At 35.2% G+C, this 26,629-nt stretch overlaps 1 protein-coding gene across 18 annotated transcripts in view; it reads left to right on the top strand.

Annotated features, from left to right (window-relative positions):
- MBD5 (methyl-CpG binding domain protein 5) overlaps positions 1-26,629 on the top strand; it is a 403,659-nt gene that overhangs the window by 232,545 nt on the left and 144,485 nt on the right. The window lies entirely within an intron of this gene.

Genomic DNA, 26,629 nt, shown 5'->3' with positions numbered 1-26,629 from the left:
AGAACTTTTGCTTGGGTGATGAATATCCAGATAATGGGAACTCTTTTGGGTCTTTAGTCTTCTGGATATGGAACTGTGCCTTTCTGGGTGGCAGATTCTGAAGTTTTTTGAGTTTAATGTAAAAGCTTCCTATCTGACATATACTCATCAACTATATATTTCTTTAAGTACCATAAAAGTGTGTGTGTGTGTGTGTGTGTGTGTGTGTGTGTGTGTGTAACCTTTAGACTTTGAAAAAAGTGAATTGATTTCTTCAAAGTAATAAGATGGAAATTCATTTGTAGCATTGGTTAAACTAGGCTGCCAGTGTTGATACTGATATTCATTTAGCATGAATAATATTCTACCAGCCAAGAAAGATATTTTTCTATGTAATAGATATTAGACAAAAGAGCATAACACCAGGTGACGCACTACTACCTTACAGTAGATGCTCCAAGGACAAATCCATACCAAGGAAAAGAAAGCCCTGATGACAGAACTAGATGAACCACACGTGCAGTTAACCACTCACTGCAAGGATGAATTTAGTTAATCTGTCACAACCTAGTTTGTTAGAAGTGAATCTTAAAGTAGAAATTTAAAAAATGAAAGAACAGTAATCTAGAAATGGGGGATATAATGGCCAAATGTTATAAAACACTAATTAAACAGAACTTAAAAATTCTGACATTTATTGTTCAAAGACTTTTGAATAATGTTACGACAAAGACTTTTCTAGGTTTCCTATATATGTAGTAAGTTCTTTGATTAGCAAATCTCATTCTAACCTTAAGTGATTTCTCTTTCCTGTGAACTTCTAGAAGTTTCGTTCTCCATATTGCTCCTTTGACAGATAATTTTATACCAACCATGAACAACTCTTCTGCTATTTTCTGAAACTTACTTAAATCTTACATTGTTACTGAACTACTTTTGTGCTTATACCTTTCCAGCCAAACTCTAAGCTTCTTATAATCGATCATACTCTCCAATTTCTATTATTACACCTTATTAATGGTAGACACGACCAAAATATTTATTTGATTTGGTTGATGCAAACCCATTCTTTTCCAGAATAAGAAAAATTAACTTGATTCCTATTTAATGTATGGGTACAATACTTTCGTGAAACTACAAAAAGCCTTTGTAGCAAATTTTAACCAATACCCCATTACTAAACTTATAATGAATTCTTCTAATATGCATTGTGAGTACAATTGCAGATTCATGCTCTAAAGACTTTCTGAGAGGATAGCATTTACGAGGGTGAGATGATGTATTTGTGAAGGTGTTCAGAAACAAGTATTTTCTGACACTGCTGGTGGATGTAAATTGGTACAACTCTTGGAAAGCAATTAAGATATATATGTATACCAGAAGCCTAAAGATTTTATTATCCTTTGACCCAATTTCTAAAAATCTATTCTAAAGAAGTATAGAAAAAGCATTATTCTAAGGAAACTGCAATATTATTTATAATAATTAACTTTGGAAAAAACCTAAATAATTAATAAGAGTGAATGGTAATAGGCACATTACAGTACAATATTATGATGTTATTATAAATAATGTTTGCAAGGAATTTGAAACATTGACTTTTTTGTTAAAAAATGTATAAAATTTAGGTATAGTATTATCACTGCTTTACAAAAGAAATGCATAGGGGAAAATGTCTGGAAGAAGCTATGCAAAAAAAACCTAACAATTTAACAGTGATTTGTCTTTCAGTGGTAGAACTGTTTCTTTCTTACACTTAGTTGTGTTCTCTAATAATCCTATAAAAATCATGTATTATTTTTAGAATGCAAAAACAAGCTGCCTTATATTTTTTAATCTATGAAGCAAAACTTAAATCATATCTCTTTGGGGAAAGACATACTTTTAAAAAATGAGAACCCGGGCTTCGCTGGTGGCGCAGTGGTTGAGAGTCCGCCTGCTGATGCAGGGGACATGGGTTCATGCCCCGGTCTGGGAAGATCCTACATGCCGCAGAGCGGCTAGGCGTGTGAGCCATGGCCGCTGAGCCTGCGCGTCCGGAGCCTGTGCTCTGCAACGGGAGAGGCCACAACAGTGAGAGGCCCAAGTACCGCAAAAAAAAAAAAAAAAAAAAATGAGAACCTTGCCTTTTAATAGTTTTTAGGACCTTCAAAATAAAAAAGGAAAACTAGAACTACTTTAAAACACTGAGGACCTGATCAAATTCACAGTCATTCTGCCATGACTCTTCCTCCTTCCAAATGAAAGAGGCCTCAATGCAAATCATCAGACTCCTTTTCTCATCTGGCCTTCTCTCTCATATATATATATACACACATACATTCATTTATATATATATTATATGTATATATATAAATTTTTATTGGAGTATAGTTGATTTACAATGTTGTGTTAGTTTCTGCTGTACAGCAAAGTGAATCATTTATACATATAGATCATTACAGAGTATTGAGTAGAGTTCCCTGTGCTATACAGTGGGTACTTACAGGCCTTCTTTTGACTTACCAGAGACTAAGCCAAATGCCTGCCCATTTCAGTGTGGCAGCTTCCAGACTCCTGCCTTTACTACCCATTATTTACTCTTCATTTCCTTCTTATGAAACCAGATAGAATTGCCCCTTGTAGCTTTCACCTAATTATGTGTGCTGAGTCCAACCTCATGTTTTAAGAAACAGACTAGTGAACTATCGAAGGAAAGCTTTACCTCTATTTGAGATGGACTACTCTTAATCTTTCTCATGTATTGTTTAATGTCACTGACATGGGTGGTTCAAATTGCAGACACAAAACTTCATTTTCTGAAACTCAACTCACAGTTCTAGTTCAGGCATTGTTGTTTATAATTTGCACATACTAGTATAGTTGGGCCATTAACTTTTTAAAATATATGTAACAGCTTTATTGACCTGTAATTCATATATCATACAATCCACCCAATTAAATTATGTAGTTCAGTGTTTTAGTATGTTATAGCTTTATTGACATATAATTTATATCTAATACAATCAACCCAATTAAATTATATAATTCGATGTTTTTTAGTATATTCACATAGTTGTGCAACCTTCACTACAATGAATTTTAAAACATTTTCCTCACTCCAAGAAGAAATCTATACCCATTAGCAATAACTCCTCATTTCCCCCAAGTTGTGTTCCCCGCTTTGGCCCTCCCTAGGCAACCAGTAATCTGCTTTTTGTCTCCATAGATTTTCCTATTCTGGAATTTCTTAAAAATGGAATCATAAAATGTGGTCTTTTGTGACTCGTTTCTTTCACTAGGCACAATATTTTTAATGTTCATTTTGTAGCATATATCATTAACTTGTTCCTTTTCATTACCGAGTAATATTCCATTTATGGATATACCCATTTTTATTTATCCAGTCATCAGTTGATGAATATTTAGGTAGTTTCTACTTTTTAGCTATTATGAATAATGCTGCTTTGAGCCTTTATGTACAAGTGTTTGTGTGACCATATGTTCTTATTGCTCTTCAGTATATAACTAGGTGTAGAATTACTGAGTCATATGGTATCTCTATTTTTAACATTTGAGGAACTATGAGGCTGTTTTCCAAAGTTGCTGCACCATTTTTTAGCCTACCAAGTGTGTATGAGGCTTTCACTTTCTTCATATCTTTGTCAGTGCTTGCTAGTATCTTTTTTATTTTGTTATTACCATCCTAATGGATGTAAATTGGTACCTGATTGTGGTATTGTGTATTTCCCTAATGTCAGATGATGTTGAGAATCTTTTCTTGTGCTTATTGACCATTTGTATATTTCTTAAAGAAATGACTATTCAGATGCTTTACCTGCTTTCAAGTTGTCTTTATTATTGTTTTAAGGGTTCTTTATATATTCTAAATATAAATTCATTCTTGTGAAGCACAGAAGTTTTAATTTTGATCATATACAACTTATTCTTTCTTTATCACTTGTGATTTTGGTATCATATCTAAGAAGACTGCCTAACCAAAAATCACAAAAATTTATTCCTATATTTATTTCTAAGAGTTTTAGCTTGTACATTTAGTTCTAAGATCTATTTTGAGTTAATTTTTTTGTGTATGGTATAAGAAACATACCCAACTACATTTATTTTTTTAATGTGAGTATCCAGTTGTCATAGCACCATTTCTTTTTTTAAATACTATAGTTTTGTGATGTTTGAAATAAGAAAGTAAGAGTCCTCCAACTTTGTTCTTGTTTTTCTTTACTCTAGCTATTCTGGTTCCCTTGAATTTCCATATGAATTTTAAGTTCAGCTTGTGAATTTCTTTAAAGAAGCCAGCTGTAATTTTGATAGAGATTAATCTAGAGATCAATTTGGGGAATATTGGCATCCTAAAAATATTAAGGCTCATGTTCATCCATGAACATGAGATGTCTTTCCATTTATTTGTCTTCTTTAATTTTTTCCAACAATGTTTTATACTTTTGAGAATGTAGGTTTACACTTCTTTTAATAAATATATTTCTAAATATTTTATTCTTTTGATATGTAAATGGAAATTTTTCTTCCTTTCATTTCATATTATTCATAGCTACTATAGGGAAATATGGCTGATTTTTGTATATTGATCTTGCATCCTGTAACCTTGCTGAACTTGTTTATTAATTTCTATAGTTTCTTGGGGGATTTATTTTGATTTTCTTCATGTGAGATCATATCATCTGAAACACAAATAGTTTTACTTTTTACCAATCCAGATGTCTTTTATTACATTTACTTGCCTAGTTTCCTTGGCTAGAACCCCTAGTACAATGTTGAGTAAAAGTAGTGAGAGTGGACATCCTTTGTCTTCTTCCTGATCTAAGGGGAAAGCATTCATTCTTACTTCATTAGGTATGACGTAAGCTGTGGGTTTTTCATAGATGCCTTTTATTAGTTAAAGAAGTTCTCTTCTTATTCTAATTTATTGGATACTGTTATTATGAAGAGGTGTTAGATTTTGTCAAATTCTTATTCTGCATCTATTGAGATGATCACTTGATTTTTGTCTTTATTCTGTTGATATGATGGATTACATTAATTAATTTTTGGATGTTAAACAAGCCCTACATTCCTGAGATAACTTCCACATAGTCATGGTGTATGATCCTTTTCATATGTTGCTGAATTTGGTTTAGTACTATTTAGTTGAGGATGTCTGTGTCTGTATTCATAAGAGATATTGTTCTATAGTTTTCTTGTGATGTCTTTGTCTAATTTTTGTATCAGGGTAATAATGACTTCAGAATGAAAGGAGAAGTGTTCTCTTCTCCTGTTGTTTTGGAACAATTTGTGAAGAGTTGGTATTGATTGTTCTTTAAATGTTTGAAAGAATTCAGCGAATCCATCTGGGCCTAGGCTTTTATATATGGGAAGGTTTTTTTTTTAAGACTTTTTTAGAGCAGTTTTAGTTTCACAGAAAAATTGAGGGGAAGATACAGTGATTTCCCGTAAAACCTCCTGTCCCTATACGTGTGTGAATCTTTCATTATCAACATCCCCCACCAGAGTGGTACACTTGTTATATTGATGAATCTACATTAACACGTTGTGGGAAATTTTTATATTACTGATTCAATCACTTTACTTGTTACAGGTCTATTCAGATTTTATATTTCTTCTTGAGTCAGTTGTAGTAGTTTATATCTCAGGAATTTGCCTATTTCACCTAAGTTATCTAATTTTTTGATTTTGTATTCCCTATATTCTTTTTTTTCTACAAGTCAGTAATATCCTCTCTTTCATTTCTGATATTAGCAATTTGTGCCTTCTCTGTCTTTTTTTTTTTTCTTGATTAATCTAGCTAAAGGTTTGTCAATTTGGTTGATCTTTCCAAAGAACCAGATTTTGGTTTTATTTGTTCTTCTCTACTTTTTCTAGTCTCCATTTTATTTATTTCCACTATAATTTTTATTATTTCCTTCCTTCTACTTTCTTTCAGTTTAATTTCTCTTATTGGTGTCTTAAGGTGGAAAGTTAGGTTACTGATTTGAGATCTTTCTTCTTTTTTTTTTTGTGGTACGCGGGCCCCTCACTGCTGTGGCCTCTCCCATTGCGGAGCACAGGCTCCAGATGCGCAGGCTCAGTGGCCATGGCTCACGGGCCCAGCCGCTCCGCGGCATGTGGGATCTTCCCAGACTGGGGCACGAACTTATGTACCCTGCATTGGCAGGCGGACTCTCAACCACTACGCCACCAGGGAAGCCCTCTTTCTTCTTTTTTAATATAGGTGCTTATAATTTTCCTCTAAGTACTGCTCTAGCTTCATCCCATATGTTTTGGTACGTTATATCTTGTTTTCATTCATCTTAAAATATTTTCTAATATATCTTTTATTTCTTTCTTGATCCACTGATTATTGAAGAATGTGGTGTTTAATATCTACATATTTTTTAATTTCCCAAATTTCTTTCTGGTACTGATTTTTTATTTCATTCTGTTGTGATTGGAGAACATACTTTGTATGATTCAATCCTTTTAAATTTATTGAGGCTTTTTTTTTTTATTCACAAGATATGGTCTAGCCAGGAGAATGTTCTGTGTCCAATTAGAAGAATGTGTATTCAGATATTCTTGAGTAGAATATTTTATGAATGTCTGCTGAATCTAACTGGTTGGTTTATAGTGTTATTCAAGTCTTTTGTTTCCTTGCTGACCTTCTGCCTAGTTGTTCCTTCCATTAATGAAAGTGGGATATTGAAGACTCCAACTATTGTTGAATTGTATATTTCTCCCTTCAGTTCTGTCAGTTTTGCCTCATGTAATTTGAGGCTCTGTTGTTAGATACATATGTGTTTATAATTATTATATCTTCCAATGGTTCTACTTTTTATCATTATAAAATGTCCTTTATCTTTCATAATAATTTTGTTTTAAAACCTATTTTATCCAGCTTCCTTTGGTTGCCATTTGCATGAGCTGTGTTTTTCCATTTTAAAAATTTCAACCTATTTGTGTCTTTGAATCTAAACTGTCTCACCTATAGCATATAGTTACATTTTGTTTTTTTAATCCAATTTGACAGTCTCTGCTTTTTGATAGATTGTTTAATCCATTTGCATTTAATGTTATTAATACATTTAGATTTATGTCTGAAATTTCATTCTTTGTTTTCAGTATGTCTCATATCTTTTTTTGTTCCTCTATTCCTCCTTTACTGCTTTCTTTTCAATTAAGTGAATATTTTCTCATGTAATATTTTAGTTCCCTTAATGATTTTTCATTATATTTTAAAGTTATTTTCTGACTGATTTCTCCTGGACTTACCATGTACACCTTAACTTATCAGATTCTACTTCAGATTTTACTAACTTAATTCCAGCGAGATAATTTTATTTCTATATAGCCCTATTTCCTCTTCTGCCTTTTTGTGCTGTATAAGTGTTATGCACTTACATGTATATGTGTTACAAACATAACAACACTTTGTATAATTTTATGTCTTTTAAGAAGCTAAGAGAAGAAAGGAAAGCAAGTGTGTATTTATAGTTTGTTACATTAACCTTCTTATTTACCATTTCTGGTTCCCTTTGTTTGTTCTTGTGGATTTGCGTTACAATCTGGTGTCATTTCCTTACTGCAGTACAGCTTTGCTCCCTCCCTCCTCCTTACTGAGCTGGTGGGCACAGATGAGGGAGTGAGTGGGTCATGATTCAAGTGCCAATGACTCTCACTGTTCTTACCAAGAGTTAGTAAATTGTCTTGCTTAATGTTTCTTCATTTACTTTGTACCCTTAGGACAATTTCCAGAAATTTTCAGTGACTTTGTTTTTATAATTTTTACCAGTTATGATTGTTTTACTGGTGAGCTCCTCATCCATTTCACAAGTGGATCTTGGTCATTAACTTTTGGATGGTATCCTATCAACCTCTCTGTTCTTCACAGAGGACCTTTATTAATGTGTGATTTATAATTTATTAATATGTTGGTATAGCTCTAGAAATCAACATCATCATGCCATAAATCACTTTATACATTACATGTCAATGAATTACAGCATCTCCAAATATCAATAATACATGTGTAGACTTATGGCCAACAGTGTGAATATATATTCAACCTAACTTAAGATCACCTGTTTATATAGATGACACTTTGTAAGTCATATACAAGGAAAGGAAATAAGCAATTCTGGGTCACAGCCAATCTTAGTTTTTGTCATGTTATTGCCTTCATCCATATGCAATGTAACAAAGCCAAAGGGGAAACTTTCCGCTTTCTCTGAGAGATGATTCCCTAGTTAACCCAGGCTATGCCAGCCAGGATGGGACAGGCCCTCCTTCCTTCCCCAGCAGCCATTCTCTTCCCAGAGCCTCCCTGGCAAAAGGTGATCTTTGCTCTGTACTCTGTTTAAAGAACTTTGTCTCAAGTTCTTTAGAATTTTAAGAGTTCTGAAGTTAAATTTTAAGAGTTTGACTCTAAGGAGTTAAAGAATTTGAAGAGTTCTCACTTCTCCCCACCCAGTCTGCATTGGCTACTAATCCTCCACTCTAATTCACCCAAGAAAACCAGAGTAAAAGATCTTCTGGATCTATTGTTTGATTAAGCCTTCAGGCACCTGCATACAATATGTTAAAAAGGCTCAGTTTTATTCCATTTTCTTGGTAATAATTTTTCTGTTTTGTTTAATAATTGATATCTAGTTGTTTCCTATTGTTCACTGAAGTGTTAATATTTCACCCACATGCAGGTTAACAGGTTTCTCTGTTGTGTTATTCCAATTTTCAAAAATGTCTGGTGGCCTGTAGAATAAACTTAAAACTGCTCAGGAAGTCTTTTATAACGTTTCCTATTTGGCCATAGTTTACTGGTCTTGCCTCATCTCTGATCTTCTGCCTGTGCTTTACTTATACTGGGCCAGCAACTTACTACTTTCTCCGAACGTATCATTTACTTCACATGTTCATGCCTTTCCTTTCAGAGATGCTAAATCAAGTGATTGCAAAAATATCCTGAAAATAATGTGAGGTGGTAGGGCCCCAGTCCACATCTACTGAATCAGATTCTTCACAGATGATGAGTTTTTTAAAAGCTCCTTAGTTGATCATAAAGCTACTTAGGAACCATTGCTGCTCTCCTTTCTCTCTTTGCAGCATCTTCCCTTTCACTTGCTTTCACATTTCCTGACAAAATTCTTGTTCAACAGAAACAAGAGACAGAGACCCAACTAAAATATTACCTTCTCTGAAAAATTTTTGTCAATTCTGTCTCCGTTCTTAGTCTAATGGATATATGTTGTTGCTCTTGGCTAATTAGTAGTAGGATCCTCTTTCTGTGCTCAGAGAGTTCCCTACATTCTGAATTAGAGATAGTTCCTACCTAAAAGACTTAAAATGCCAACTCTTGACTTTCTCAGCCTTCCTTACGTATTGAGTGTGACTCCACAAACAAGACTCTTAATCAAGCATACACACAACATCTTTGAAGCAAAACCTAGAGACATTTAAAAACAGACCACAGACTCCATTTACAGAGAAGGTAGTACTGGCAGTGGCAGCTACTTCCAGTGTCCAATATAGCAGAAAAGTCGTTCTAGTGGCAGCATCCAGCTTGCAGCTCCCAAGCAGGAGCACTGTACACTGCTGCCTCTTTTCTGGCTGGGTCGCCTCCAAAGCTGATTCTACGACTCTCTGGAGAATTCTGTGAGATGCTTCCTACCTTTTAATAATTTTTTTTGCTGAAATTACACTGAGTTGGTTTCTATTGCTGGTAACTAAGATACAGGGACACCTAATAGAATAACCACCCCATTACACTTCATTCACAGGCCAATATAATAATGAATTATATTGTCTTATAGTTAATTGCCAGTAGAATATGGGTTAACTATGTCAAGAGGGAAGGAAAGAACATTTTAGGCAGAAGGCATAGCAGGAAGCCATATATGGCTGGAAGGAACATAGAGAATACCAGCCACTGAAGGGACAATGTGTCCAGAAGATAAAGTGAACTAATTGGTGAAAGATGTCAATGGATAGAAAGTTGTTAGAGGAATTAAGTAACTGGATCATAGTAGCTCTACAAGACCATCTGAAGACACTTTTATTTTAAGTTCATGAACAATGTAAAGCTGTTGAAGGTTTTTAACTGGCAGATGTTATGCTCAGATTTATATTTTGAAAAAAAATTACTCTATCACATAAAGAATAAATTGGAGGTGGGGAAATGCTGGTTGGAATTCGCTTGGATTTGAGCTTTGCTCATAGTATTATGAGTTTCTACATTGTTCCAAGTTAATCACTGCTTTCTAGCTATGTCTTGCTACTAATTCTAAAATTTTCCTTTTGGAGTAATCCAGGGTGAAGTCCTCCCTCTCCCATCAGAGAGCCCTTTAACCTTTAAAGCTAACTAAACATGCAGAGCAGTCTGGGGCAATATTTTCTCCAAGTTTCTTGCTGTTTATAAATAGCTATTGCTAATAAAGACACTTAAATTTTTATCAAGTCCATTTAACTTCATATAGATGTATAACTTAGATTGGATTCTTTTGATATCCAGGAATTAAAGCAGTTCTAGTTTGTTTTTTGTTTGTCTGGTTTTTAAGAGCTGGGGTACATTTCGTCTTACTCTTTTAAAACTAAAAATGAAAGTATCACACTAAAACATATGCTAATAATGTGTCTTTATATTATTTTATGTATTGTTATGAATACTATGGCTGTATTACAAGAGCTATTCAAAACTAAAATTAAGTCTGAAGATACTATTTATACTTTTAGTTGGTCTTAGAGAATGAAACAATGATTGCACATGGCCAGATTGCAGATGGCCAGCCAAATAATTAGAGCTGCTACTGATTTTAATAAGTATGACCTTCTGAATTTTAGCATATCCCCCAAAACATTACAAAAGGCATTCAATGGAAAGTCAACAATTTGGTTTTTCATTCATTAGTATAGTCAAAAACCTTTCAGTTTCTGAAGAATAATGTTACCATTCTAGAAAATCTTTCCAAGCAATATCCCATGAGTTTGTTTCTAAGTCTATGAGTCTGTTCTGTTTTGTATATAGATTCATTTGTATTTTTTTTAGATTCCACATATAAGTGATATCATACCAAAGGGGAAAGGGGGGGATAAATTAGGAGCATGGAACTAACAGATACACACTACTCTATGTAAAATAGATAAGCAACAGTGATTTACTGTATAACACAGGGAACTATATTCAATATCTTGTAATAATCTATAATGGAAAATAATCTGAAAAATATGTGTGTGTGTGTATTATATATATATATATATATATATATATATATATATATAACTGAATCACTTTGCTGTACACCTAAAACTAACACAATATTGTAAAACAACTATACTTCAATAATAATTTTTTAAAAAGCAATATTAAGAACAAAGGCAAGGCATTTGGTGACTAATACATGCAAAGTTGGTAGGGAGATATCTCTAAGGCCAGCCTGCTCACAACAGCACTGCAGAAACTAGGGGAGGAATCAGAGGTTAAAGGTCAAGACAGAGGAGTTTTGCAAGTTCCAGACTGGTATCTTACATAAGAGTGATTTTGTTCAAATTATTCTGTGGTTTTTTGTTTTGTTTTGTTTTGTTTTTGGCTGTGTTGGGTCTTCATTGCTGCATGTGGGCTTTCTGTAGTTGCTGCAAGGGGGAGCTACTCCTGTTGTGGTGCATGGGCTTCTCATTGCGGTGGCTTCTCTTGTTGCAGAGCACAGGCTCTAGGCGCCTGGACTTCAGTAGTTGTGGCACGCAGGCTTAGTAGTTGTGGTTCGTGGGCTCTAGAGCGCAGGCTTAGTAGCTGTGGCACACGGGCTTAGTTGCTCCGTGGCATGTGGGATCTTCCCAGAGCAGGGCTCGAACCCATGGCCCTGCACTGGCAGGCGGATTCTTAACCACTGCACCACCAGGGAAGTCCCATTTCATGCTTATTTTAACAAACAAAGAAAAGTGTAGAATTTGCTTAAGAAAAATAAAAGTGTATATTATTTGTCCAAAGTACATTTAAGGTAATATGAAGCTGAACCATATGAAAATGTCATTTTTGTAAGTCAAAAATGATTAAATATGACAATTTTATGTGGCCCAACCTAATAAAACCTACCAGTGCAGTATAACATACCACAACATATAGCAAATCATTGAGTTTGCCCATTCTGAGAAGATAGATATACATTTTTCTCCATTTTTTAGTATCAACAATTATCTTCTATCAAATAAATTTAGTCTTACTAGATGCCAGAAACACTTGCTGTGGACATTTTTAAAATATGTTATCAAATTTATAAGAGAATTTGATGGTAATATTTTTAATGGTAACGAAGGGGCAACAGGGTATAAAATGTACTGATGAACTGGCTCAACCTATAATGTTTCTAAAGACCTCATTGATCTCTGGGCTGATATTCTAGGACTCAGGGATTTTTCCAGAGCCGTCACAGAATTAGAGAAGATATACTCACACTGTAGATCTCCCTAGTTCCTTGGAACTTAAAATCTCAGGAAAGATGAGAGTTAATATAAATAGTTTTTTTTTTAAATAATTGTGGCAGCTAACACTTAAATAGTGTTTACTGTGCCAGGCACTGTTCTAGGTGCTTTACATGTATTAACTCATTTAGTCCTCACAGCAATACAGTGAAGTAGGTAGTACTGTCATTATTTCCATTACACAGATGAGGAAGTAGAGATACAGAACAGTTTGTACAAAACGTATACAGCATGTAAGTGCCTGAGCTGAAATTTAACCCTAAGAATTCTGGCACCAGAGTTGGTACTTAACCAACAGTAAACTGCCTCTCAATATAAAGAAGGTCTAGTATCATTCAGTCAATTCTAATATACTGCAAAGTTGCTATATTAGTTGAAATACTAAGTTCCTTAATAGAGCTTGTCAAGTTTCTTTCCATTCTAATAGCTGCTATTCTGGACTGTTGCAATAGTTCTTTAGGATACAGATTTCTAATCTTCTCCCCCATTTCTAGGCCAGCCTGCATCCTGCTGCTAGATTAATACAAGTAAATCATCACTTCAGTCCTGTTACTACCTTGCTCAAATTGCTTTAATGACTATATTTCCACTGCCAGGAAAGGATGTAAATGAGAGCACCCTCTAGGATCTGGTAGCATAGCTCACCACAAGCTCAGTATTTCTTGGAAGTTTCCTGTTTTATCTTAAAAATTTGCACAAATTTTACATCCCACTCCATAGTACATCTGTTTGTTTTAATATAAAAATAATGTATTAAATTTAAATAAATGTTTTTAAATAGTGTTTTAAATTTAGATTAAAACTTAAATTACTTAATTCTTCAAATTTTCAAATAAAATTGATGAGCCAGAAAGATGCTTTATATTTATTCTGGGCCTTCTAATGTCACATGAGGTTTGCATTCTCCTATTTGAAGAGCCTGGGTATTCAGGATAGATTTTAGGTGCCTTTGCTTCTTATTTATTTATTTATTTATTTTTGGCTGTGTTGGGTCTTTGTTGCTGTGCACGGGCTTTCTCTAGTTGTGGAGAGCGGGGGGCTACTCTTCGTTGTGGTGCATGGGCTTCTCATTGCGGTGGCTTCTCTTGTTGCGGAGCATGGGCTCTAGGCACACAGGCTTCTGTAATTGTGGCTCACGAGCTCTAGAACTCGGGTTCAGTAGTTGTGGTGCACTGGCTTAGTTGCTCCACATCATGTGGGATCTTCCCAGACCAGGGATGGAACCCATGTCCCCTGCATTGGCAGGCAGATTCTTAACCACTGAGCCATCAGGGAAGCCCTGCTTCATATTTTAGAGTCTAAGTTATCTGGCCATATTCCAACCTTCCCATCTTATAACTTGCTGTTTCCCTGTATTAATCCTCTGATAAATCCATCTACCCATCCATAAGTATTTACCACATACCCTCCTAAAGATGTCATGTACTGTATACCACCTATATATCTTGGCTTTTGTCCTTTCTCCCCGCTTTGTAATATAGGCATACCTCATTTTATTGGACTTTGCTTTATTGCACTTCACAGATATTGCATTTTTTACATATTGAACGTTTGTGGCAACCCTGCGTTAAGCAAGTCTTTTGGCGCCATTTTTCCAACAGCGTTTGCCCACTTCATGTCTCTGTGTCAAGTTTCGGTAGTAATTCTTGCAATATTTCAAACTTTTTACTTATTATTGTATTTGTTATGGTGATCTGTAATCAGTGATCTTTGATGTTACTGGTGTAATTGTTTTGGGGCACCAGGAACCACACCCATATAAGATATGGAACTCAATCAGTATTGTGTGTGTTCTGACTGCTTCACTAACTGGCTGTTCCCCCATCTCTCTCCCTCTCCTTGGGTCTCCCTGTTCCCTGAGACAAAACAATATTGAAATTAGCCCAATTAATAACCCTACAGTGGCCCCTAAGTGTTCAAGTGAAAGGAGGAGTTGCACATCTCTCCCTTTAAATCAAAAGCTAGAAATTATTAAGCTCAGTGAGCAAGGCATGTAGAAAGTTAAAACAGGTTGAAAGCTAGGCCTCTTGTGCCAGACAGTTAGCCAAGTTGTGAATGCAAAGGAAGAGTTCTTAAAGGAAATTAGAAGTGTGAGTCCAGTGAACATATGAATGACAAGAAAGCAAAACAGCCTTATTGCTGATATGAAGAAAGTTTTAGTGGTTTTGGATAGAAGATCAAACCAGCCACAACATTCTCTTAAGCCAAAGCCTAATCCAGAGCAAGGCCTTAATGCTCTTCATTTCTGTGAAGGCTGAGAGAGTTGAGGACGCTGCAAAAAAAAAAGTTTAAAGTTAGCAGAGGTTGGTTCATGAGGTTTAAGAAAAGAAGCCATCTCCATAGCATCAAAGTGCAAGGTAAAGCAGCAAGTGCTGATGTAGAAGCAGCAGCAAGTTACCCAGAAGATCTAGCTAAGATAATGAAGGTTAAGAAAGAGAAAAACAAATACTGTATGCTAACACATATATATGGAATCTGAAAAAAAAAATGGTTATGAAGAACCTAGGGGCAGGACAGGAATAAAGATGCAGACGTTGAGAATGGACTTGAGGACACGGGGAGGTGGAATGGTAAGCTGGGATGAAGTGAGAGAGTGGCATGGATTTATATATACTACCAAATGTAAAATAGATAGCTAGTGGGAAGCAGCCGCATAGCACAGGGAGATCAGCTTGGCGCTTTGTGATCACCTAGAAGGGTGGGATAGGGAGGATGGGAGGGAGACGCAAGAGGGAGGAGATATGGGGATATATGTATATGTATATGTATAGCTGATTCACTTTGTTATACAGCAGAAACTAACACACCATTGTAAAGCAATTATATTCCAATAAAGATGTTAAAAAAAAAGATAATGAAGATTGGTACACTACACAACAGATTTTCAGTATAGCCCTATGTTGGAAGAAGATGCCGTCTAGGACTTTCATAGGTAGAGAGGAGAATTCAGTGCCTGGCTTCAAAGCATCAAAGGATAGGCTGTCTCTCTTGTTGGGGCTAATGCAGCTGATGAAGTTGAAGCCAGTGATCATTTACCATTCTGAAAATCCTAAGGCCCTTAAGAATTATGCTAAATCTACTCTGCCTGTGCTCTATAAATGGAACAACAAAGCCTGTGAGACAGCACATCTGTTGACAACATGGTTTACTGAATATTTTAAGCCCACTGATGAGACCTACTGCTCAGAAAAGAGATTCCTTTTGAAATATTACTGCTCATTAACAATGTACCTGTCACCCAAGAGCTTTGATGGAGATGTGCAATGAGATTCATGTTGTTTTCATGCCTGCTAACACAACATCCATTCTGCAGTCCATGGATCAAGGAGTAATTTCAACTTTCAAGCCCTATTCTTTAAGAAATACGTTTAATAAGGCTATCGCTGCCATAGATAGTGATTCCTCTGATGGATCTGGGCAAAGTAAATTGCAAACCTTCTGGAAAGGATTCACCGTTCCAAATGCCATTAAGAATATTTGTGATTCATGGCAAGAGGTCAAAATATCAACATAAATAGGAGTTTACAAAAAATCGATTGCAACCCTCATGGATGACTTTGAGGGGTTCAAGATTTCAGTGGAGAAAGTAACTGTGGATGTGGTGGAAACAGCAAAAAGCTAAAATTAGAAGTGGAGGCTGAAGATGTGGCTGAATTGCTACAATCTCATGATAAAACTTGAATGGATGAGGAGTTGCTTCTTAAGGATAAGCAAAGAAGGTGGTTTCTTGAGGTGGAATCTACTCTTAATGAAGATGCTGTGAAGATTGTTGAAATGACAGTAACTTAGCTGATAAAGCAGCAGCAGGGTTTGAGAGGATTGAGTCCAGTTTTGAAAGAAGTCCTGCTGTGGGTATGGGTAAAATGCTATCAAACAACATTGCATGCTACAGAGAAATTGTGAGAGCAAGAGTCAATCAATGCACCAAACGTCACTGTTGTCTTATTTTAAGAAATTCCCACAGCCACCCCAGCCTTCAGCACCCACCACCCTGATCAGTCAGCAGCCATCAACATCGAGGCAGGAACTTCCACCAGGGAAAAGATTATGACTCACTGAAGGCTCAGATGTTTGTTAGCATTTTTTTAGCAATAAAGTTTTTTAATTAAGGTATGTACACCGTTTTTTAGACATAATGCTATTGCACAATTAATAGACAACAGTAGAGGGTAAACATAACTTTTATATGCACTGGGAAACCAAAAAATTTGTGTGAGTTGCTTTTTGAGAATAATATTTGCTTTATTGCAGTGGTCTGGAACTGAACCTACAATATCTCCGAGGTATGCCTGTAGCCTCTCTCCTCACTTCTGTTAAAGTGCTAATCTTTCAAGACCTAATTCATTTACTAGCTTTTCCTGACTACTCCAGTCAGGACTTTGAATTCCTGTAATACTTACTCAATGCTTATTATACAACAGGTTGCATTTTTAATATTTGTTTGACAAAGTCTTACACATAAACTTTTTAAGAGTTCAACATGCAGAGAAGCAAAAAAAAGCACATTTCGGGCAGTGGACACGGTGTGTACAAAGGCACAGGATTATGAAGTAGCACAGAGTATCCCAGTAAATGCTAGGTTGTTTACTATAGCTGGAATGTAGAGTATATACTGGGAATGTGAGAAAAGTAGGAATCAAACCATGAAAGAATATATAACTCATGCTACGAAATGTACATCTCACCTGCCCCAGCCCCTACCATAATTAATGGGAATTCATCAAAGAAATCAAATAGGAAAGATTTATTGTATTAGTTTTAATCAACTTTGATGCAATTTCTCTACGTTTTAATATTCTTCATTTTCTTAGATCTTATTTTTATTTTATATACCAGTAAAATTATCATATTTTTATGCAGTCTTTTTTCTTAATCTATATGTATCCTCCATATACTCAATGTGTATACACATATATATGTATAGACACATATAGAGAGATGAATTGTTCATTGCTTTAAAAGATGGAATTACACACACACACACACACACACACACACACACACACAGACACCCCTGCACCTTGCATTTCTCGCTCTACAGTGCTTTGTAGAAATAGCTCTAATTTATTTTTTTAATGACTGCAATATTGTGTAGTATGGAGGTACCAAATTTTTTTTAACTTTTCCCCTATTTGTAGACATTCATCTTGTTTCCAGTTTCTTTATATTTTTTAAGGCGATATAGCTAAATCAAACCTTATGTTTATCTGACTAAATTTCACTGTAGCCTGTGATTAATTCACCATAAACTATTAAATAATCCATGTAGGTTTGGGTATATAAGATGAAGTAAATTTATATTGATAATTTCTTATTATGATACTGTCTCATACCCTCTGTTTGCTACCAAATTGGTGGATATTTAGGAGTTGTTCCCAGTAGTACTATAACATCATAATGCATGAAATAGACCCATTTGATGACTCAAATTTTAAGTTAAAGTGTAGTGATACCTTATATATTAAAAATAGGGAAATTACAATAATATTTTCTAAACTGAGATGTTAACAGGAATTTTATGACAGAAATGTTCCATGGTCAAATTATTTGGGAAAATATACTGAATTGAACTGGGTTCTGCAATTGTTCGCATTTCTCTAAGAGTGCATTATTCCATGAAATGCCATTTGGTAAGGAGTGCTCTACATTATTCTAAAATAATATAGACATCTGAATTGTGTTCAGACATACGAGCAGATTTTCAAAGGCCATTTTTTGTGGCACCATTTTGATAGACGTGTACTGTTGGTCCCCCGGGTAGTACAGGTCTGGGAAAGATGACCCACTCAGATTGCTGCTAATTTGTCTAAGTGTTATTCCCAGTACCCCTCCTATAGTTAATACATCTATTAATCAATCACAAAAGCTTGGAATTCCAGTGATACTGGATTGTGAATATTGTAAAGCATACCCAGTACCTTCCTTACCTTCATAGTTTTGCAAACTTTTCCTGTTCCATCTGCCCATAATCCTCTCTCTCGTTATGTTTCTGTATATTAAGATCTCAGTTTTCTTTAAATGCTCCCTTGTTTTTGAAGCTTTCTCCACTGGGAATTAAAACCATTCCTTTTCTGATTTTCTCATACCACTTTGCCTTTCTTTCAGTAATTTAACTTCCTGCCTTATGATTCACACAGTTGTTGTTCATGTACATTACAGTAAATGTTGTGCCATGACCTCTAGTTCATGTGGAGGAGCTCATAGACCAGCTGAAGATAAATAAATTTATACAATGTGATGTGATATGTACTTATAATGGTACACAATGCTAGTGGTAAAAGGAATGACATGAGAAACTATGGACTAAAACGTTTGAATGTAAATTAGCTTATATAACTAAGATTTTAGCTTTATTTAGAATGTTTAAGTCTAGAACTGAAGTAGAATGTTGTACTGGTTATTGTACGTAACTTTCTCTTCCACTTAGCTTATAATTGCTCTGAACACCTGGCCTGTATATTACTTATTTTGCTGTTTTCTATTGTACCTATAGCACTCCTGTAGATAAATAGAATACATTCAATAAATGTTTGTTAGATTGAATTAATTTTTAGAAGCTGCAATTTTAAAAAAATTTATTCTCACAATCTGAAATTTGATAGTTTATGTCTGCATATTCAGACTGCTATTTTATTCTTAATTTAAGACATAGTTATAGGGAAGGCGACAACATTTTAAAATCTTTATTATTTTTTGACTCTCAGAAGCACTTTTGGAAACTGTAGACTTACTCCATGGATACTGCCTTTGCACAAAATATTTATGGAATTGCTTTTGTTCCTTAAGATACTATTTTGCATGCACATTACTAGTTTCATCTGAATTCTTAAACCAAGTAAATGTCATGTCAAACTAAGCTTAGTGGGTCAAAAGTTATGTATGCCTTTTGGGGTCAGAAACAACAAGGGATCTTGTGTCGTACAAAAGTTAACTGTAGAGGCAATTACAAAAGAGAAATTCCAGAAATATTTTCACAATTCTGGCATTTCTGGGCTTGTTTACAGCCTCCGAAGATAACCATTTTGAAGGACAAAAGTGACTTAAAGTATATTTATTAAAATACCACATTCTTCATAGTCCAGTTTATTAAGGAGAGTTGTTGGTTTTGTTGGACTGGAATTTAAGCATTTTATTATGTTTCCTGACTAATTATCTGTCTAATACTATTTTTAATTGGTATTAAACTTTTAACAGTGACCCTGATATTATAACTTGTTTTAATTAAAGAATAACATTCTTATCTCATCATTATCTTTCTTTAAAAAAATGCCATTACAGCCCAGTTTTTTTTTTTTCATTTTGTATTGGATATTTTCCATCATGAAAAAAATGTATACATTCATGCTCATGATTTTCTCATTATTATATTCATTGTTATCATTGGGTATTGATAATGGAAGATGAGACCAAAGTCATCCTTATTACCTGATTATCTGATCCTTTACCTAAAGGAGCGTAATCTAGAGATAAGACCTAGGAGATATCAGATGAAGCAAATACTGTAAAGCAGCATTTATTTCAATTGCACTTATTTCGTTTCTGAGAAATTAAACAGGAGTTGAGCTAAAGTTTACTTTTGCTTTAGCCAGAAAGAAAAGAATTGTCAGTCATATTAATCCTGTAGACATGAAGAGATGGATCTATTTAAGAAAACAAATGCCTTTTTATACCCTTTGAGGTCACTTGGGATATCATTTATTTCTAATTTTTATTCTGAATTCAGAGTATTTTATTTTATACATTTATAAAATCAGCTTTTATAGGGACTAGGTACCATTTTTCAATTTCTCTTTAATTTGTGTTTTACTTATAAATAATAAAATAATTGTACTACTCTAGACTTTACTAATTAAGTCTGATAAAATTCACTTGCAAGTAATTAGTACAGAATACATATTTTCAAAAGGATTCAAACAGGTTTATGGAGCGTACAACTTCAAATATCAAAGGGTAAAATAGAGATTTGGGGTGTACTAGCCTAACCTTTTAAATCTGGTAGATAAGGAAGCTGTCTGAGCTGCTGTCACATGCATGACCTGGAATAATTTGGACAATTGGGCATTCTTATATTTTTTATGCAAAATATATATTCACAAATACTCTCCATCATGTCCAGATTTTTAATAAGGTACTTTGATTTTTGTGAAAATAAGTTATAACTATTACAAGGATAGTATACTTTGTGAAGAAATTGGGCTTGTGTTATTACAATTTTTAACAATTAACATTTGCATACTCTTTTACGTTTATCCAAGATTTTTATATTTATTATCTCAGTTCATCTTAGAAACAGTAGAGATAATACATACATGGTTGATAGGAGTTAAGACTCATTTAGCTGAAGAACACTTGCCCTTTCTGCCCTCCCCTCCCCCTCCCCTCCCTCCCCACTCCACACACACAAGCTTAGGCTAAAAGGAGATATTGTGGTTTATAGGATAGAATGGTCTCCAGAAAGACTAATCTGAGGCTCGCAGTTCTTATCCCCTGAATTGGCTTCATTGTCAGCTCCACACTTGGTGTCACTGACAGTTTTGAGTGTCAGTGGTCCTGATCTGATTAAGTATCCATCCTTGGAAACCTCACTGTGGACAGAGGGATAGGGGGCTATGCAGACTGGCTTTGGCAGTTAGGCCCACCTCTGAAGCTGTCGAACGGGTGAGTTGTCAAAAGGAAAATTGGTATACAGTTAGCAGAAATAGCAGGAAAGCATGGTGGAGAGACAAACTTCAAGTATCCACTCCAGCAGGTATTATCATCTCCACTTAACAGATGAGAAAATGTATAGTCAGAGAGGCTAAATGATCTGCCCAAACTTAGGTCCTCTGCTTACAAATTCTGCTCCAGGCTGCCTTAAAGGAAAAGGAAAGTAAGAATGGATAAGACAAAAGAGGTGGTTCCAGGTATTTATTTCTAGTTTGTGTTTTGAAGTGAACCAGGCAATATTGATTTTAGGGTGATGATTAGGGTTAGAGTTGTTGAACAAGACATTTGTGGGAAATAAAATGTCGTGAGGTCTGTGCAAGGGAGTAGTAGGAGGTACAGTAGACATGATCCTTAACATCCAGAGTTAGGATTTGGGGATAAAAATTAAAATAGCTAGCATTTATTAACCATTCCTTATGCCTCAGGCACTGTGCTAAACACTCTTCCTATTATATATGTTAACACTCACAACATTCCTATGAAATGAGGATTTTACAGATAAGGAAGCATAAACAAACAGAGATTTAATATCTTGTCCAAGACTATATAACTAGAAAGGGTTAGAGTCAAGATTTGAACCCAGGAGTTCTAGAACCCACCACAGTGCCTGTTTTTGTTTTTCATTGTTAGCAGTTAAAGTAGCAATGTTTAGTTACCTGCCATGTGCTGGCTGCCATAGCAGATATTTGTCTGGTGTAACACCTGTTTTCTAGAAACTTACCCTTTAAGGTTGGACAGTACAGCAGTTCATACGCAGCCACATTTAAGAATTTAAATTTGAATTGCTAAGTTCCTACAGATCATTGTTAATGTTAATTTTATACTGTTTTGTTCTATATTTATCAAAGTTACACATGCACATAGTTTAAAAAATCAAGTAGTCCTACAAGACTTATTTTTAAAAGAAATTAGCAGTTTCCTGTTCTACACCTCTTTTCACCATTTTTCCAATTACCAGAAGCAATCACTTTCAGTTCTTTCTAGGTGTTTCTTTTGGTGTTTATGAAGAACAATATCTCTAAATAAATGATTATATTTCTACTTCTTGATTTTTTTTCAGCTTCACATTTAATCCATTAATTTCCCACTGCTCATGTTTAAAGAAAGGGGGATATCTGGATAATACATAATTGGGGCTTGATGACTGTGCATTCCATAGATCTGACTATGCTGTTTTGTTCAGGAACTCCCAGTGTCAATTTATTGAGAACTTTAATCCAGTTTTTAATCCAGTTAGATTCTCTTTAATCCAGTTAGATTCTCCAAAGAAGAATCTTTCACTCTCCTACCTAGAGGTTATAAGATGCGCTACTAGCATTTTACAAACTAAGTAGAAGAGGACTTGGGATGTCATATTCAAAGTATAAAATTTCATTCAGTTCTGTTTTCAGTAGAGTACTCTGCTGACCAGAATTCTCCAAATTTCCCAGTTTGGGAACCTTCTGTTTTACCACTCCAAAGAATAAACATTGTCTTCGGCTAGGATGATAGAGGGAGGGGTACTTGTCCAGTTGCAGATGGTAGAGAGGGAATGCAAGAGACTAATTCTTAAACAGACTTCCAACCAGCCTTGCTCTTATTTCTACCTTTAAACTACTTCCATAAGTCTGGGTGCTACCAATTACTAAGTTTCTTGGAAACTGTAATGCAAATAAAACTTTTTCCTGGCTTTATCTCCTACTAGTTTAAGATTTAGTTTGTTTGGATTTGCTAAGTCAGTTAGCTGTAGTCCTTCTGCTGTCTAGTTTCCAAATTTTGGTACTGTCATTCATCCTTCATTCTCTTTTTCTTTCTTGTTTCATGCTTTTTAAGGAAATATTTAATATTATATTGTATTTTAATGTGGTTTTGAAAGGGGATGGAATTAAGTATATGTTCAATCTACCATCTTTAACCAGAAATCAACATTATTATCTACTGAGTAGTTTTTCTTTCTAACATGTGTTAGATTTGAGATAAATACCTTTTTTTTTAATATCTTTTTCAAAAAGACAATTTCTATTTTAAGAAAATGGGAAATTACCATATCCAATTCCTATACTCAGTCTCAGAGTAAGACTTGAAGAGATTGCTGGTTATGTGTCATATATTTTATATTGAATGCTTTTATTATGACACAGGCCTGCTTTCTTCACAGTGTGTGGGGATGTTTAGTACTCCATTGCCCTGGGAACAATAACTAAGAGCCATATATTACAGAGCTCAATATATTAGAGTCAGGACATGGACAAGATTATCAAAATTTCCAAATCAAAAACTGGGCAACATTGTTTAACCTTTAGAGGAAGTAATTGTTTGTTTCATTATCTTACTTAATATATGTATACAGTGATTTTTGGTTATTAAAGACAGTGTCGTGTGTACATTTCATTATTTCACCTAATACAGTATAACATAATTTTTGATTGTCACACTATGTTTTATGAATAAAGATTCAGAGACTCAGAGAAATTAAGTTACTTCCCCAGATTCTTACAGCTAGTGGGTGACAGAGGTAGAATTTGAACTGAGGATTCACTTACTTCAAAGCTAATACTCTTTGGAAGTGGCCGTGTATAATAAAATTTGGAAATATAGGACCACCGTAAAGTTCCCCAGAACTTGGGGGGAAGTCACAGAAAGGTTGCTATCAAAAACTGTAACCAGCAGAAACTAATGCAACATTGTAAAGCAATTATACTCCAATAAAGATATAAAAAAAAATTGTAACCAGAAAATCACACCATTTATTCTTTGTACATTTTCACACAACCATTTCATTGAATCCTTGTAACAGCCTTATGAGCTATGTAGGTTTAAATCTTATTAAGTGTGTAAAATACCGTTTGCCTGTGTGTGAACAGGATTAACTCACAAACCTCTTCTCCTGGTCCCCCAACCCCATCACTTCCATAGATAAAGGAAAACTTAATCTTACCAGCTGGTAGTAACTTGGTCACTTCTGAGTTAAAATTGAGTCAATTTAGGCTTTAAGATTCTTCTTCTTATCCTCTCCTTCGCTTCTGCTCTTCCCCAAGTTCCTGGGGAGACTCATATCGTCCTGATATCAGCGGATAAGCATGGGCTTCCACATTCTTCTCTCTGCTTGCTGGTCTCTGCTGAGTTACTCAGGGCCCTTGGCATTTGGGCACCATGTGCCGTCATCCGCTGAGATGTGTTTCCTCTTGCTGGGCCTCTGGACTTCATATACTTAGTCTACTGCTGAGGTTCTTGCTGTGGTCTCCAATTGTGAGGACCAGGTACTCTTCACCCTGTTTCCTCAAACCCCAGTCTCCTTAATGTCTTCCAGATCAGTCTTAGCCACTTTTGCACCCCTCTCATGGCAAAGACTTCAGTAACTTTTCAGACGTTCTGCCACAATGCACTGGTACTCTCTGAATCCAAAGATGTCTTCAGACAAATCCTCCCAGCTACCTTTCTCAGTCGTCATCTTCAGTACTCTACCCTCAGATACCTCAACGCTCTTTTTTGTCTGGTGGACAGTATTTTTTTTTCCTTTCCATGGGAAAACACCTGTTGTGTCGTCTTGCGTTCTTATCTACTCTGTAGTTTTTACAGTATAAGCTTTATGAAAATAATATATAATAATGCAGCTCTCTATGTACTGAAGTGATCAATTGACAAAACATATTACATAAAGAAAGCAAGGTATAGAACAGAGTGTATAACCTGCTCCATTTCTGTAAATACATGTATAGATATGGCAATGCATTAAACATTTCTGGAAGAATACATGAGCGGTAGCAGGGATTGCCTCTGGGGAGGGAAAATAGATGTCTGGGGGACAGGACTGGATGGGAAATTTTTCACTGCCTTTTTATATCTCTCAAATTCTATATCATGCAAATAACCTATTCAAAAATAAATAAAAGATAATTATAAAACATTTATAATTTGGCTTCTTCAGTCCTGCCAAGCTCCAGATCATCTGATTCTCATCCACAGACAGAAAGTAGCTCTTTTGGCAAAGCTATCTTTTTTGCCCTTCTCTGCTTCCTGATGTGCCACTCTTTCTTGTAGAACTTTATTGAAGGCTGCATGAAGCAGCAGCCTGCTCCAACATTCTGAATTTTTCCCCTTCATTAGAAGGGAAAACACTTCAGTAGGAAGATGGCCTGAGTCCCAAATATATCAGATGGTGGTTTAGCCACTTTGCTAACTTGCCAGACTAAGAGGGGTCCGCACTACCCGTCACCTGACCTCTTTGGCCAGGCCAAGACTGTATTTTAAGGTCTGTTACTTGCAAGAATTTTTATTATCTGCAGGCCTATCACACTGAATAGATGTTTAATTAATTATGATGCATATAAACGCATGAATGAATAATTTTTATTTACAGGAATAATCCACCTAATTTTAAATGTATTAACTAATAGGGATTTTAAAAGTCTGTATTTTAAATTTCCCAACTGTTCAGTAATTATAGCTGTCTTTTTTCCCCCTGATTCCAAGATCCACTCAAGGATCATGCATTGTATTCAGTTGTCATATCCATTTAACCTCCTTTAAACTTAAAAAAAGAAAAATTCCCAGCCTTCTTGTGTCATGTTGTTGACATGTTTTAAAAGTCTGGGCAAATTGTTTGCAAGATGTCCCTTAATTTAGATTTTTCTGATTTTTTTTTTGATTATTAGATTGAGATTAAACATTCTTGGCAAGAATATTCCATTGGTGATGTTGTGCTTTCTCAAGGTATCATATCAGGTGTAAGAGGAGATTAGTAACACAGTAGAAAAGCACACTACTATGGTTTGATGGAAGATCCAGTTTGAGTTTTTCAATTCTACTTGCTTTAACTTTACACTAAACAGGTAGTTTCTAAGTGGTTTGTACTTAAATAGACCAGGTAGCAGGAAATAGTATTATATCCAGTCCATTTGCTATCATTTTGGAACAACAAAAAGTTGCCTTTTTAAATTTATCAGTTCTTGTGAGTTTGTAACAGTTTGGGGAGCTCTGATAAAATCAACTTTCTGATTTGCAAAGCGGAGGGCCAGGTGGTAATAATATCCATTCATAGCACTGAAGTGAGAATTACTTGAGATGTTAACAGAAGTAAAATATCACTGAAAGTAATATGCTCTGTGAAGAGTCTCTATTAATATAATCAACCCCACTCAGGTATTTCTCTTTAAAAACCACATATATGGCATACACTATTGTTATTGTATCTGACACTGTTGTACTTTATGAATATTAATCTTTATAATGACCCTTCTACTTGGGTACTGTTATTATCCCTATTTACAGATGAGGAAACTAAGGCACAGAGAGGATAAGTAATGTTCCCAAGGTCATATAACAAATAAGTGGTAATGGGGGACTTCCCTGGTGGTCCAGTGGTTAAGACTCCACGCTTCCAATTCAGAGGGCGTGGATTCAGTCCCTGGTCGGGGAACTAGATCCCGCATGCATGCCGCAACTAAGAAGCCCACATGGCACAACAAAGGTCCCTCATGCCACAACTAAAACCCAATACAGTCAA

This window comes from Pseudorca crassidens, chromosome 6 (assembly GCF_039906515.1).
Source record: "Pseudorca crassidens isolate mPseCra1 chromosome 6, mPseCra1.hap1, whole genome shotgun sequence".
NCBI classification, from domain to species: domain Eukaryota; kingdom Metazoa; phylum Chordata; class Mammalia; order Artiodactyla; family Delphinidae; genus Pseudorca; species Pseudorca crassidens.
This window is presented reverse-complemented; position numbering and strand designations above follow the sequence as displayed.